The 12,844-nt window shown below is 44.8% G+C and overlaps 1 long non-coding RNA gene across 1 annotated transcript; it reads right to left on the bottom strand.

Annotated features, from left to right (window-relative positions):
- Positions 1 to 4,009: 4,009 nt before the first annotated feature.
- LOC118164103 lies at positions 4,010 to 7,075 on the bottom strand. Its single transcript, XR_004749342.1, has 3 exons — positions 6,948 to 7,075; positions 6,046 to 6,257; positions 4,010 to 5,022 (listed from the first exon to the last, which is right to left on the bottom strand). It is a non-coding gene; the product is annotated as an uncharacterized LOC118164103 (long non-coding RNA).
- Positions 7,076 to 12,844: the final 5,769 nt, after the last annotated feature.

Here is a 12,844-nt window from a genome sequence, read left to right as displayed (position 1 = left end):
GTCGGATGATATGTAGTAGCTTGTCTGTGAGCTGAAGCCCGAGTACACTTATGGCACAAAAGAGTTTTTATCATTTTAAAACTTAATTATATAGGCTGTAATTAAGCTATATACAAAATGTCTGGTTCTTTGAAGTATATTAATTTTGGGGAAGTTCTCAAGCACCCAGTAGCTGCAGAACAATCATGAAAGAAGACAAGGCTTGAATAATGATGACAGTTGCAAGCCACAAATAATAGGAACAACCTTTCCAAAACAAAGGGTTTCACATTTTCCAAAAGTACGAGCATTATTATTTGTGTGTATTTGCAATTTGTACATGCCTTGGAGGGACTAACCTCAACTATAGTGCTTGAAATAATTGTGGGATGACATAAATGGGCACTTTTCTATTGAGGCAATCGTTTTTCTCGCAGCATGCTAGTTTTTGTTTACTATTCAGCAACTGGAAATGAAAAAAAAGTCTAAGTCTACAACAACCAGGACAGGGTACTTGCATAAGCTAATATAAGCTAATATTTTTTGTTTTAAAAAAAAGTGGGGGGGGTGCTAAGCGGGCATTTAGTGCATGTATTTCTGTATTCCTTGCAGAGACTGAGCAGTCCAGAGGGGGCTCCTTTCTGCTGCTCATCTGTCCAACACCTAGCCAGAGCCATGTCCTACAAGTGACAGAAATACAGGTGATGAATTCAGCACTGGCAGCAAAAACATCTTTGTTTCAGCCTTTGCTATGTGGTCTCTATTTTAGTAACAGGTCCCCAAAACCATTTTCATTCAGGCTAAGGTCTGTACGCGTTTGGAGATGAAGGACTTATTTCTTCATTTAAAGGGCTGCTGTGAGCTTTAAAATAAACACGGTTCTCCCTGGAAATCCTAACTATTTCGTGTTGCCTCGGCTTATTGGTGTGCTGCATCTGGCAGGCCACCGTGCATGGTCCAGACTCAGGGCTTCAGCATCTTCTCTGTCTTCTCTGCACCCATCTGAGCACTTCTTCCTTTGTGACTGATTGACAGTGGTGAAATTTAAGCCGCTATCAGCACGTTTCAGCGTGCCAGCCCCTCTGAGGAGCAGAGCAGAGAGCCGTGCCTCTCTGAAGGAGGGAGCTGCACTGCAGGCAGATGTTCACTTTGCGAATAGCCATGCTGCTTGGGACAAGGCTTCCCACTCCAGCTGCCGGAGGTTTTCAATCCCATGAATCTGCGAGCAGAAGAAATGAGTTGGGCTTTTCCAGCTTAACTTGTGTGGCAAACAAAGTGAATTGCGGGCCCTCAGATGCCTCTCCTGGCATGGAGAGGCTTCCCAAACACGTCCATAGTTCTTCCAGGGATTTGGTTTCTGATCCCTAATACTCTTTCTGAAGACTTCTCTTTACTTACTTCTCCCCAGAAAAGGTTGACTCAAAATAACTTGTTTTCATTTGACTTTCTCTGAAACTCCTGGAGAAGTTTCGTTTAGCTGTGGTCTTTATAAGTAGTTCCCACTATAAAATCAAAAGCAAGATTCTTAGTCAAATGCAAGGCTCTTTAAAACTGAATCCAGGTACGGAGCGTGGAATGATTCCTGTTCCCCTCTGTCTGTGGGAACCATCCTTTTTCTGCTTGCTCACAGCAACGGGGAAGTTAATGGCCTATTCCTGGCTTTCTTAGCCACATTTCCTAAAGGCAAGTTATAGCCTGGGAAATTGGCTGTCAAGCCAATAAAATCATGCGGTTGCATTAGGCCTCTTTGCACTTAAATGGGCTTAGAAATAAAGATAAGCCTGGTTAAGTGGAAAACTCTTGGTATTTAAGCAACAGCCATTTACGTTGCTTTATTTTTCTTTCCTTCTTTGCCTTCTAAGGGAGTTCTGGGGCCTGTCCTGACACAGAAATGCCAAAAAACTACCCCAAACTTTGACTTTAAACTGGAAAGGTGAGATCTTGAGATCTTGGGGATACTTACATGACTTCAAGCAATTTCCTTAAAACGCTCACTTCCAGAGAGGAAAGATATTCTCAAAGTGGAAGCTTAAATGATCTTTCTTCATCAAAAAGTGCATATTGGATGTGTTCATGTGTATTTCAAAGTCCCTGTACATTAGCTTTATTAAAACAAGCAAGTCCGTGGTACCACACTGGAAGTTTATTGTACGTTAAGAGTCACATCAGGGCAGCTGTCTGCATGCGATCCGAGTAGGAATGCACTTTATGTTTCCAATTACAGACAATGAGCAATTAATGCGCTGAAATTGAATGAAAGGGAGGGACTATTTACAAAACCCCTGCTTCTTTCTCTTGCTCTAACCCGTAAATCACTTTGAAAAAATCGACGAACAATTCAAAAATTGCTCAGAAGCTGGAGGAAATTAGTAGTAATGGGTCTGTGTGCATTGCAACAAACCTCTCGTTTTCATAGCAGCGAGCAGGAATTCTCCATCCCGGGTCCGTGTCCACCAGCGGCATCCCGCAGTGTGTCTCTTGGGCTGCAGCGAGTAATCCAGCCTTTTAGAGTGTATAAAAATCCAAACCTTTCGAGCTCCCCTCCTAATTGGATTTATGCAATTTTCGTTTCAGTGGGGGAGGTTCTGAAAGGGACAAAGGAGGAAAGTGCCCCTTTCCGTGTGTTTCTAATTGCCTCCAGTATGCTGTTACTTCCACAGGTAAAAACTGAGCTTAGAGTCTCGCTGTGCCAGGAATGTCTAAACACACAGTGCTGCTTTGGTAGCCTGGACTGTCTATGGACATAAGGCAGACAAGGCTCGCAGGTAAAGGTAATCTTGTTTGCTAGGTCAGCTCGTGCAGCTGGAACAGCTTTTGGGCACACAGAACTACACAGAAAAGGCTTGTGTGCCTGCAAATGTGATTATTTTTTCCAGCCGTTCTAACTAGTCCAATTAGGGTTTGTGGGGAGGGTTAGCTTCATTCTCTGGCAAACAGAAAGTAGAAGTAAATAATACATTTTAAGATGTTAGGAAACATCGAGTTGGACAACCTGTTAATTCTGGCCTATGGAATCGCATTAGGTGTTGTAATTGTCGTAGTGGTGTGGTTGGCTGTGGCGTGTCAGCCTCCTTGGCCTTGCTTCAGGAGACACAGATCCTGCAGCCCGAGGCAGTGAACCCGGGGCCGCTGGCCATTTGCTCCCTCTGCCTTGGTCTGAAAGGGTCTGGTCTCGCTTCTACCCAACGCTTCCCGCTCAACTGCCAGGATGAGTATGTGGCACTAAAGAAATGAGGAGCTGAGCCTGTGAAAACTTCCCATGAAAAGTGCGATGACTTTTCATGAAAGAAATAGTTGATGGCTTTTAATCCACCTTCTTAATTGTCCATTCTGTTTATTGTCCTGTTCATCGAATGGTGTGACTGAAGTTGTGGCTTTGCAAATACCTGGGCTGAGCGGAGAGCTGACTTCGATCAAAAATGTTATCATTTGCTAGGAAGAAGAAACTATTTCTAATGGCTTCACAGCAGATTAATTGAGGGATTTTTGTTAAGGCTTTTGAAGGACAGGGCTAGGTTGCTAATTCCACCAAGCTGAAGGCTGGAATTGAGTTTCCTCCAAGACGGCAGCTTGTGTGCAGGACAAAGCGATTCTTGGCGTATGGAAACCTAATATTGGATCTGTCCCTGGTGATCTCAGAGCTGGAAGTCAACAGGCAAAGAGCACAAGTTCATTGCGACTGTCCAAGTTGGTTGAGTTTTTTTCAAAGTAAATGTGTTGTGGTTGGAAAATGCTGATGTGTCAAATCTGAAATGCCTTACAAGAAAGGGTCGGTTTCAGACAATTTTTCATTTGAAGAAAAAGCAAGGTAGAATGTCTCAAAATTGTTAAAGCAAAAATTTTTGGCATTTTTCAGGTAAAAGTTACGACTTTCCCATCTAAAACAGCGTGCTGTATAGAAGCATACTCTCATTGTAGTAAAAAAGTTGGAAAATGGTTGTGTGTCGAAATCCTAATGACACGTTACAGAAATGAAATCTTTCAGTTATTCTAAATTATTCTTTTAAACTTTCACAGCAAACAGAATTGCCAAGGTTTTCATCAGAACTCACAATAGGAAATATTTTCAATGCATTAAGCGTGATACATTCAGTACGAACTGATTCTCGGCATGTTTAAAGTCTGCTTGCAACATCATTTGTTTCAGTCCAGAAGTGCAGTGTTAACTCAAGGCTGGCAATTTCAGAAGCTTCTGACTTCTGGACTTTGTTTTTATTTATTCACTTTGGTTTGTCTTGAGTGTGGTCTGGCAGCAGGGCCAAACTTTGCCCCAACCTGGTGGTGTAGCTCTTCTCCATTTTAAGGCTGCAGTCCTTGCAGGATCAGTGCTTCAGGGTCCTGATGCCCAGTAGGATGAGGTGTAGGTCCTTTCTCCTAAGGCCAAGGAGCTGCAGTTGCAAGGGAGAACCACCACGCCTCAACCTCAGTTCCTTTCCTGCTGTGTACTCGCTGAAGCTGTTGACTCGCAACACATGGTTGTCATCCGAGCTGCCAGTGAGCATCCCCAGTGTCCTAACCAAGAAGCAGATATTTTCCCAGTGGCTAATGTCATTCATGCAAGGAAGAAACATTAGAGAAGCACACAGGCTTGAAGCACTCCACTTGGCTGACAGCTGAGAACTGAAGTCAGCCAGAGAGAGGAAGAGGCACCAGATGGTCCCAGGGACTGCATCCCACTGCGGCGTGGAGCTGGGAGGAGAAGAAGAGAACCACCCTGTCCGCTCACCCGGACGGGGGGTGACTGTCGCTCAGGGCAGTGGTTTCACCCCCAGCAGATGCTGTACCAAGCAGAAGGGAAGTGGGCTATAACCTCAGCAGCAGGCACCCCTCTGCTGTGTTTGTGCCTGGCCGGGTGGCACGGGTGAGCCCTGGGCCCTGGCAGGAGCTGTCTGGGCTTGGTTTGCTGAGCCAAGCTCTGGCCAAGGTAACGCACACCAAACTCAGGCTGGGGGGGTTCCTCTTCACAGGGACCCCAAATCTAGGTCACCAGAAAAGGGATGTTTTTGTTCCTCTGATAACCCAGCAAAACAACAGCTCTTCGTTCTGAACCAGAAAGTAAAGGTTAAGGAAAGGGTTTGGGGTGATTGCTTGGTTTTTGTTTCTTTGCCTGCTTTTACAATTCCAAATTTAGCTAGGACAGGCATTTAGCGGTCTTCTTAAGGGAAAATGGTCTGTTAAAGTATCTCAGGAACATTGTTTCCCTGTAATCAGTTACACAAGTTTAATAGCTGGAAATGGTTTCAATATTACATTTTTTATTTAAATAATAAAACCATATGTTAGTGGGATAGCATCATAAGGAGATAATTCGGTGCAGGGAACTGTTACTTTGTTTTGGAATTAGATTAAGTCATAAATAAATACTACTTTGTCCTTAAGTTAGAAAATCGTTCCCATCCAAACAGCCTCTTAAGACATTTTCCACCTGTTAAAGGACGTGTAGTATTGGGAGTCTTTCATAACAGTGGAAACTGGCTCAAACTTTCAACGGGTTTGTAGAAAATAAACCAGCGCTGATTTATGAGTTGAACTACGACAGGGAACATGTAAGCAAATAAAAACAATGAACTGAGAAAAAAGCAAATATACTGTTGATTTGGCACCGCATGAATCATACAGGCAAATCTGAGAGGAATAGGAGGAACGAGCTTCAGAGTGATGGATTGGGAAAGGGGATCTGATCCCTGGGTAATGAAATGTGAGGGGGTCTTGCCTTATGCTATTGACCTAGAGGTAGCCTGGAGGAAAGTGATTCCTTCTGACTATACAGTGTTAGTTAAAACAATCCCCTGGGCTCAAATATCAGCTATTAAAATAAATTCAGGAGACAGAGGAAGCGATGTTTATAAGTTGGAAGTTTGAGCTGCTTTTTAAACAATTGTGGATCTACAGATTCTGAACTGGAAACGTGATATGGCGGGAAGAGGGCAAGAGGAAATGACAAGAGGGTAAACTGGGGGTGAGGTGGTAGAGCAGGGAACTGGGAGGCAGCGTGGTCTTTTCGGGGGTGGAGGGAGGAGGCATTCTTGCAGGGCCGAGCAGAGAAACTCCCTACACATGCCTCACCTTTCTCCATTCCAAAAGCCGTCACATGAGGACGCCACAAAAACTCAGGCTGCCCCAAAGATAACAAGGGCTTACAGCACATCTGGGTGTATTTGGATTTTCAGCCATGATTGTGAGAGCTGGTCACTATTTTCCAGCACAACATTTTTCCTCCAGAAATGATTTTTCATTGAAGCTGAGATCTTTTATGGAAAAGTGAATGTGGCTTGGTTCTGGAAAAAAAAAAAATAAATAAAAAATTAATCAGTAATAAAAACAAGGATGTCAACATCATAGCAGAAACCTTTCAATTTAATTGCAGCAGCACCAACAAAAGACATCTTTAACAATAAAAGAAATCTTTTAGTTGACCACTGAGCAATTTTGGTTTTGGAACAAGCGTGTTTTTTATAATTGTGGCATTTCCCTTAAGTGATCACTTGAGTTTCAGCACTCCTCCAAAGCATTTTGGAAAACTGAAACTCTAATCTGGGTAACAGCATGACCCAAGCATTATAGGGATGCACTTGAAATGGCTTCACCTCTCCTTGCTGGCATTAGCCTGTGATGTGATATCCAAGCAAGTCGCTTTTCCTGCCTTGTCTATTTCTTCTAGCCTGGAAGCTGATGAAAGCAGGGGAGCTTTTTTTTTACTGAGCAAATACTCTTCCACGGTGCTGTTCTCATTTTGGTCTCTAACTTCCCTGTGTGTATATGTGTAACTGTTTACAGTTACTCTTCTCTAACAGGTGGATTTGTTTGCTATTCTAAATAATACAGTGAGCCTCAGAGTGACAGAGCTTTCTCTTTCTTTCTTGATGCTAGAGGTATCCCATGGTTTTTCCAAATGACCAAATGACATTTAAGATCTTGTCCATATCTGACAACGACACACAAGCAAATCCCCCTCTGTTCGCACGCACATCCCTATTGTATCTTTTCTTGTACTTAATAGTCCCACACCGTTGCTTCGGTGGGAGTCTCATCATCTATGCCTCTGCGATTTATGAGCAGCATTGGAGCCTGGAATTTCCCAAAGCGCCAGGTGAAAGACAGGCTCAGAGACCCTTGTATACAATTCTGAAAAAAAATGTGAAAGGCAATGAAATCTGAGCTTGGGCTTTCAGAGACAACTTGACAAGTCAATTGCCCTGTTAGGAGTTGACAACAGTGACCCTGATAGTAGAAATGATCCGTTTCCTCTGTTTTAATTTATCACCCCAGGATTCTGAGGAGCTGCTTGGTAGCACAATCTTCAGATACTGATACAGCATCAGTCCCAAGTGGAATGTTTTGTCAAGGGAAAGTTTACAGCCCTAAAAAAAAAAAAAAAAAAAAAAAAACAGGAATGCACAACATGTTTTTTGTTCAGAGCCAAATCTGATATATGTGAAGCCTCATGTTTTAAAATTCCGTGCAAAATATAGGATGGTTGTGTACATTATTACTCTCTCTTTTTAGGCATTTCAAACAATGTTCTCAAATCATCATCACGTTCTCAAATCATGTTCTACTGTCATTTTACAGATGTAGAGTACAACATCCTCAGTCATTCAGAATTAAAGGTGGAGAAAAATGTCTGTACAGAATATGTCTGGGGAAGAACACTCAAATGAAAGAATTTGTTTCAGTAGCATACACAAGCTTCTTTTTTCATTTCAAAGGGCATGGATGCTTAGTTTTGGAGGTCTGTTCTTGAAACTCAGAAATTGTGAAAGCCCTTCCACAAATGTTACTAGGACTTTCACAGTCACACTCAAGACCTCAGAGAGAGAACAATCAGGAGAGACAAAAAAGGGAGAAAAAAAATCAGGTTCATAAAAATGTACTTAAAACATGTACTTCTTTATATATTAATTAAAAAACAACCAGTAGATAAATCACAGATGCCAATGAAAAGTTTTGAATTAGAAGTTCACTCTTGCCTGGTGCTTCTGCTGCATCTCTCCTGAGCTGCTACGCCAGGGGACCAGTGCTCAGACTCAATTTGGGTACCACTTTCTTCATGTCCCTAATCCAAAACACATTTCACAGGTGAGAAACTGAGCCCCAGGGATGTTGGAAGGGCAGAGGGGATTCAGGAGTCTGCGTTATGCTCTTAAATTAGGAGCCTACGTTCCCTCCACAGCCAGTAAGTGCATTGCTCCTGAGAGTGCTCTGAATCACCCAGCCCAGCTCACTCAACTGGCTATAATGGAAGCCTGAGCTCTTAATATAGGCATTGAAATTAGATGTTTGAGTTAGATGGGCGAATACCCCCCCGTTGCAATGCATCCAGATTTATACAGGAAGTCTGTGGCAGAGGCAAGAATTGAACCCAGCTTTCCTGTGACCATCTTTTTATTCCCAAGCTTCCAGTTAAACTATAATCCATCTTGAACCACTTACTGGAAATAGTTCCCTAAAAATAAATTGGAAGTCTAAGTGATAGGGAAGTTTACCTAAACTTCAGAGGCAGGTTAATATGAGGGTGCTTTGGACTGACTCATTGGATTGGCTCTTCTTGCAGAGCTCACTTACTCTTCTCTGCGGGCTTACTTCAGTCCCCTGCTCCTGGAGATCGGTCGTTCCTGCGAAGTGCATCCTTCAAAACCTCACCTGGTTTGCCTCATGAAAAACACGCACCAGTGAACCTTGGATAAATGATTAAAGAACAAAACCAGGGGATCTCAGATGAGAGAGGTCCGCTTTGCTTCTTACCTGAGAGGCATTGCAAACACAGATTGAGTTCTTCAGCAGCTGTAGGAGGGGACATCACAGCCCTCGCGTGGCAGCTGATCGGAGGTTTGCAGCCTCTTGGTACTCCTCTGACAGTGCCATGGGGGGGCTGGTTTCCAAACTGGCTTTTTGTGCTGGTGGGGTTATCTGTAAGTGGCTTTGGAGTGGGCTTGCCGGGAGAAATCAGCCTGTAATAAATTTGAGAGGTAATTTGACCTCTTACACTTGTTGCTTCACTTCTGAGCACAATATGTGTGCTGCTCACAGAGACGTGACCGTTAAATAGGACAAAAAGTTAGCTGACATCATTAAATTGCTATAATTTATTTATTTATTTATTTTTAACTTAGCTTGGCATAGACTCAGAGCAAATGCAGGGAGGTGCACCTTAGCTGCCGAACAACCTGGTCTGTTTTGGGAGGTGCTGGCGTCCCAGACATGCTGCCGCTGGTCCCAGGCTCTGGTCGAGGGTCCTCTGGGAAGCCGTGGCATGAGCCTGTGGCAGCCTCAGGCACCAGTGCTTAATTAGCGAGGATATTTAGTGTGAGGGCAAGGATGTCCAGTGGTCTGGGAGAAACCCTGATGGCTGTCAGTGGTCTGTTGGATGTGAAATAACGTGGAAATCAGTGATGTGCGCCGTGCCGCTTGCAGGGTGGCATCAGCACCCAGCTGATGGTTCCTGCTGGGGCCACTGATGGGACCACAGGGAGCGAGAGCTGCAGGGCTGGCTTCAGGCAGAGTGCTGCAATGCCTGAGTGTGGGTGGTTTTCAGTGTTTGCCCCCATACAGCAGACAATACTATAAACTAGATTTTGTTTAGGTATTATACATGTGTATAGATATATACTCATGTGCATGCACATGGGTGCAATATATTCAGAGTGTTGAATGAGAAATATATGAAAGATTTTAGCGAGGGCACTGATTTCATTGCATTTTAGGGTTTCTGTCTGGAAGGGAATTGCAGATTTCATGGGGTAAGTGGTCATTTGTGCACCATCCAGAAGCAGTTCTTTTTAAAAGGAAGATTCATAGACCAATTCCATCCAGTCTGAGTATATAAAGCCAGGCATTGCCTAAAAGCAGTTGGAAATCAGCAAAAAGGGTTGCTTTTTTCACCCTAATGTATGTGAAACCTCCATGGGAATGTTTACATTAGACAAGTGCCTGCCAGCTTTACGAGGACAGCTAAATCCCTGCTGGGGACCTCGTATACCATTGAGCCTGTAGACAGAGATAAGGGCTCACCAAAGCATGACGCAGAGCCTCTCTCTTTTGTATAGAAATCAAAGTGGCCTGGTTGGGATGCTCTGTGTTGCCTTCCAGATCTAAACCTCAGGGTGGGGTTTTTGCAGTTAATTCAAAAATGCACAGTGCTGATGAAATGAAAGCCCAGCTGAGGGTAGCGTGGGACACCAGCTGACCTGGAAACCTCTGAAGGTGGGTCCAAAAAATGCCATTCAGCATCATCTGTCTGTGGTCCCCTGTAGAGCAAGTCTGTAAGTACCATCTCTAGAAAGTGGGGAGATATGTTAGCATTGCCTGGTGTTTCCCTACCGCTCTGTTTTGGCCCCGGCTTCAGGGCAGGATTGCAACACGTAGATGTCCAAATGGCAATAGAAGTGCTATCGCCGGGCTGGGGGGAGGTATATGCACAAAGGAGGAGGCAGCTCGCAGCACGGCTGTGTTTCTAATCAAAGGCCTCTGGGAGAATAGCCCCTTGTACCCAGCGAACGACTGCACGGATCAGGTGTGGGGAGGCTGCGGAAAGTCTGCGTGAGGGAGAGGCGGAGATGTGGGGCCAGTGGAAGACCAAAACGGATAAAAAAGGCAGGAGGGCAGTGATGTTAACTCAGGCTACAGAAGTAGCTCTCCAGAGACAACATCCTCTTTCTAATCTTAGACTTCCTCGGGAGATATATATGTCTGGGTGTGTTTATATAGGTATAGGCACAAAAACACGCTCACATAAGACGAAGAAAAGGCACCCACAGTGCTTAGAGCCCCAAGGCTAAGGGCTGCACACAGCTCTGTTCTGAGGTTTAGGCTTGCTGATGATAAATGTGCTGTTATTCTGCCTGCAGATTTTTATTTCTGGGGATATCAATTGAATTCTTATTATGAAAGCAGAAAATTGGAGTTACATCTGGTGACTGACGCATGTGACAGTATCACTGCAAGGAATTCCAGTTTCCTGAAGCTTTTCAATTAACTCGGTGCACTTTTCCTCAGGTGCTACGTGCTGGGTTTTTCAGCATGTGCCTGCTTCCAAGTTGTAAATCAACGAGGAGGTTATTGTACTTTCATAGGAGCACTTGTGCCAGTAAAATGAAACAGCAAATAATAAACCCCAAGGAGATTTATATAGCCCGAGTTGATGAAACGATTACTTTCTCATTCCTAGGCTCTCTCAGAGAGGTGGGTTAAAAATAACTGAAAATTTACAAGAGCCTAAAACTGAATCTGAAAAGTACAACCTCAGCAACTTATTGGGCTCAGCCTAGCGAGCGCCAGATTTACTGTTTGCAATTTCTTCAACTTGTTCGGTCATTTTTATTATTTTTTTATTCTTTTTTTTCAACTGCCCCCTCCCCAAGTTGATGACAAGCCTTGGCAAAAACATCTGTGCAAATAAAGCAGGGGAAAAATGAAGGAACTTGGCAAAGAGCCGCACGTGTCTGCTATGGCAAAAATGTATGATAAAAGCATCCTTTCCCTCAATAGCCCGGAGTCTCCAGGGGTCACTTCTCACGTGGCAGATGAGGAGCCTGCTTGTGTTACGGCTGCTGGGGGCCTCTGCCGGGCACCTCGGTCTTCTCTCCATGGGTAAAGTTTCAGGAAGAGGCTGAGAAACCTCCACAGCACTTCCAGGGGTGAATTGGGAGCCCAAACTCAGACCAGGTGGTGACCTCTCCCCCAGGACTCCTGTCCATGCTCCCAGCACTGCTACGGCTCGTGGATGGTGACTTCTTTCATGCCAAATGCCTCCACAGGGATGGGAGCAGGGACTAGAGCCGTGCCTGCCGTCAGCACGCTCAGGAGCAGGGCAGGGCAGAGAGGGATGAGCAGTGCTTGGGGAGCAATGGGAGGACTAACCGCATTGCTCTGAAGGACGCATGTTGGTTTTATCCCTGCCTGATAGGTCGGCTTGATAAATGCTCTGCTGACAGCATCGGGATTAAGCTGACAGCACTTCCCATTCAAACCAAGCGGGGAGGTCCCACGGTCAGCTGCAGCTGGGGCACTTGGGGTCAGAAAGCAACAGGACAGTGGCCGTATCCTTCTGTCACCATTGGTGATGGAAAGACCCTGATGAAATAGTGCATTCCCCTGGTTTTCCTCTGCTTGTACTAGCGAATAAACCCAGCAGCCCCTCCTCTTGCACAACTAAGATGCCTTCATGTCCTGCTCGCTGTCTCCCTCCGTTTGAGCTTCCTGGGTGCCTGAGAACGAGTCTGTCCTCTCGGTGAGTCACTCCTGACTCAGAGCCGCGCCGAGGGCATGCCAGGGCTCCACACGCCTGGGGACCGGCAACAGCGACCGCCTCTGCGCGACCCCTCCAACGCCACCTCGCTCCCTGCTTCCTACTGAGACCTCCCGCGGAAAGCAGTGACGTACTCCAAAGCTGCGCTTCGGCAGCTCGAGGTTTTACAGCCCTTTAAACAGTGGGGTTTGTTCCTCCTCTTCCTCCTCTGGATCATGGGCAGCCCCTGAATAATGCGATCCAGGTTGATGCGGCGAATCCCGACCACGACAGCCAGCCAGCACATCTGCACCTCCCCGGCCAAAGCTGCTGCTGCAAAAAGCTTTCTTCTACATTTCCTATACAACTGTTGTGGAGTTCACTGAAAAGATGGGGGAAAATGAAGAGGTTGGTTGGTTTTCTAGCGACAGAGATATTTCTGTTGTAAATGAGGAAGAACAAAAGAACAGGTGGGCTGTTTGTTGGCAGGCCTGATTCCTCCAAAGGGAAGTTCTGCTTTGCTTTCCCCTCAAAACAGACAACGCTACGAGCATGTTTGTTTTTTTGAAAATCTTTTTTTTTCTTTTTTTTTTTTTTTTTTTTTTTTTTTTTTTTTTTTTTTTTTTTTTTTTTTTTTTT

This window comes from Oxyura jamaicensis, chromosome 3 (assembly GCF_011077185.1).
Source record: "Oxyura jamaicensis isolate SHBP4307 breed ruddy duck chromosome 3, BPBGC_Ojam_1.0, whole genome shotgun sequence".
Taxonomy (NCBI): Eukaryota; Metazoa; Chordata; class Aves; order Anseriformes; family Anatidae; genus Oxyura; species Oxyura jamaicensis.
The sequence above is the reverse complement of the archived record's forward strand: the minus strand, read 5'-3'. Positions and strand labels throughout refer to the sequence as shown.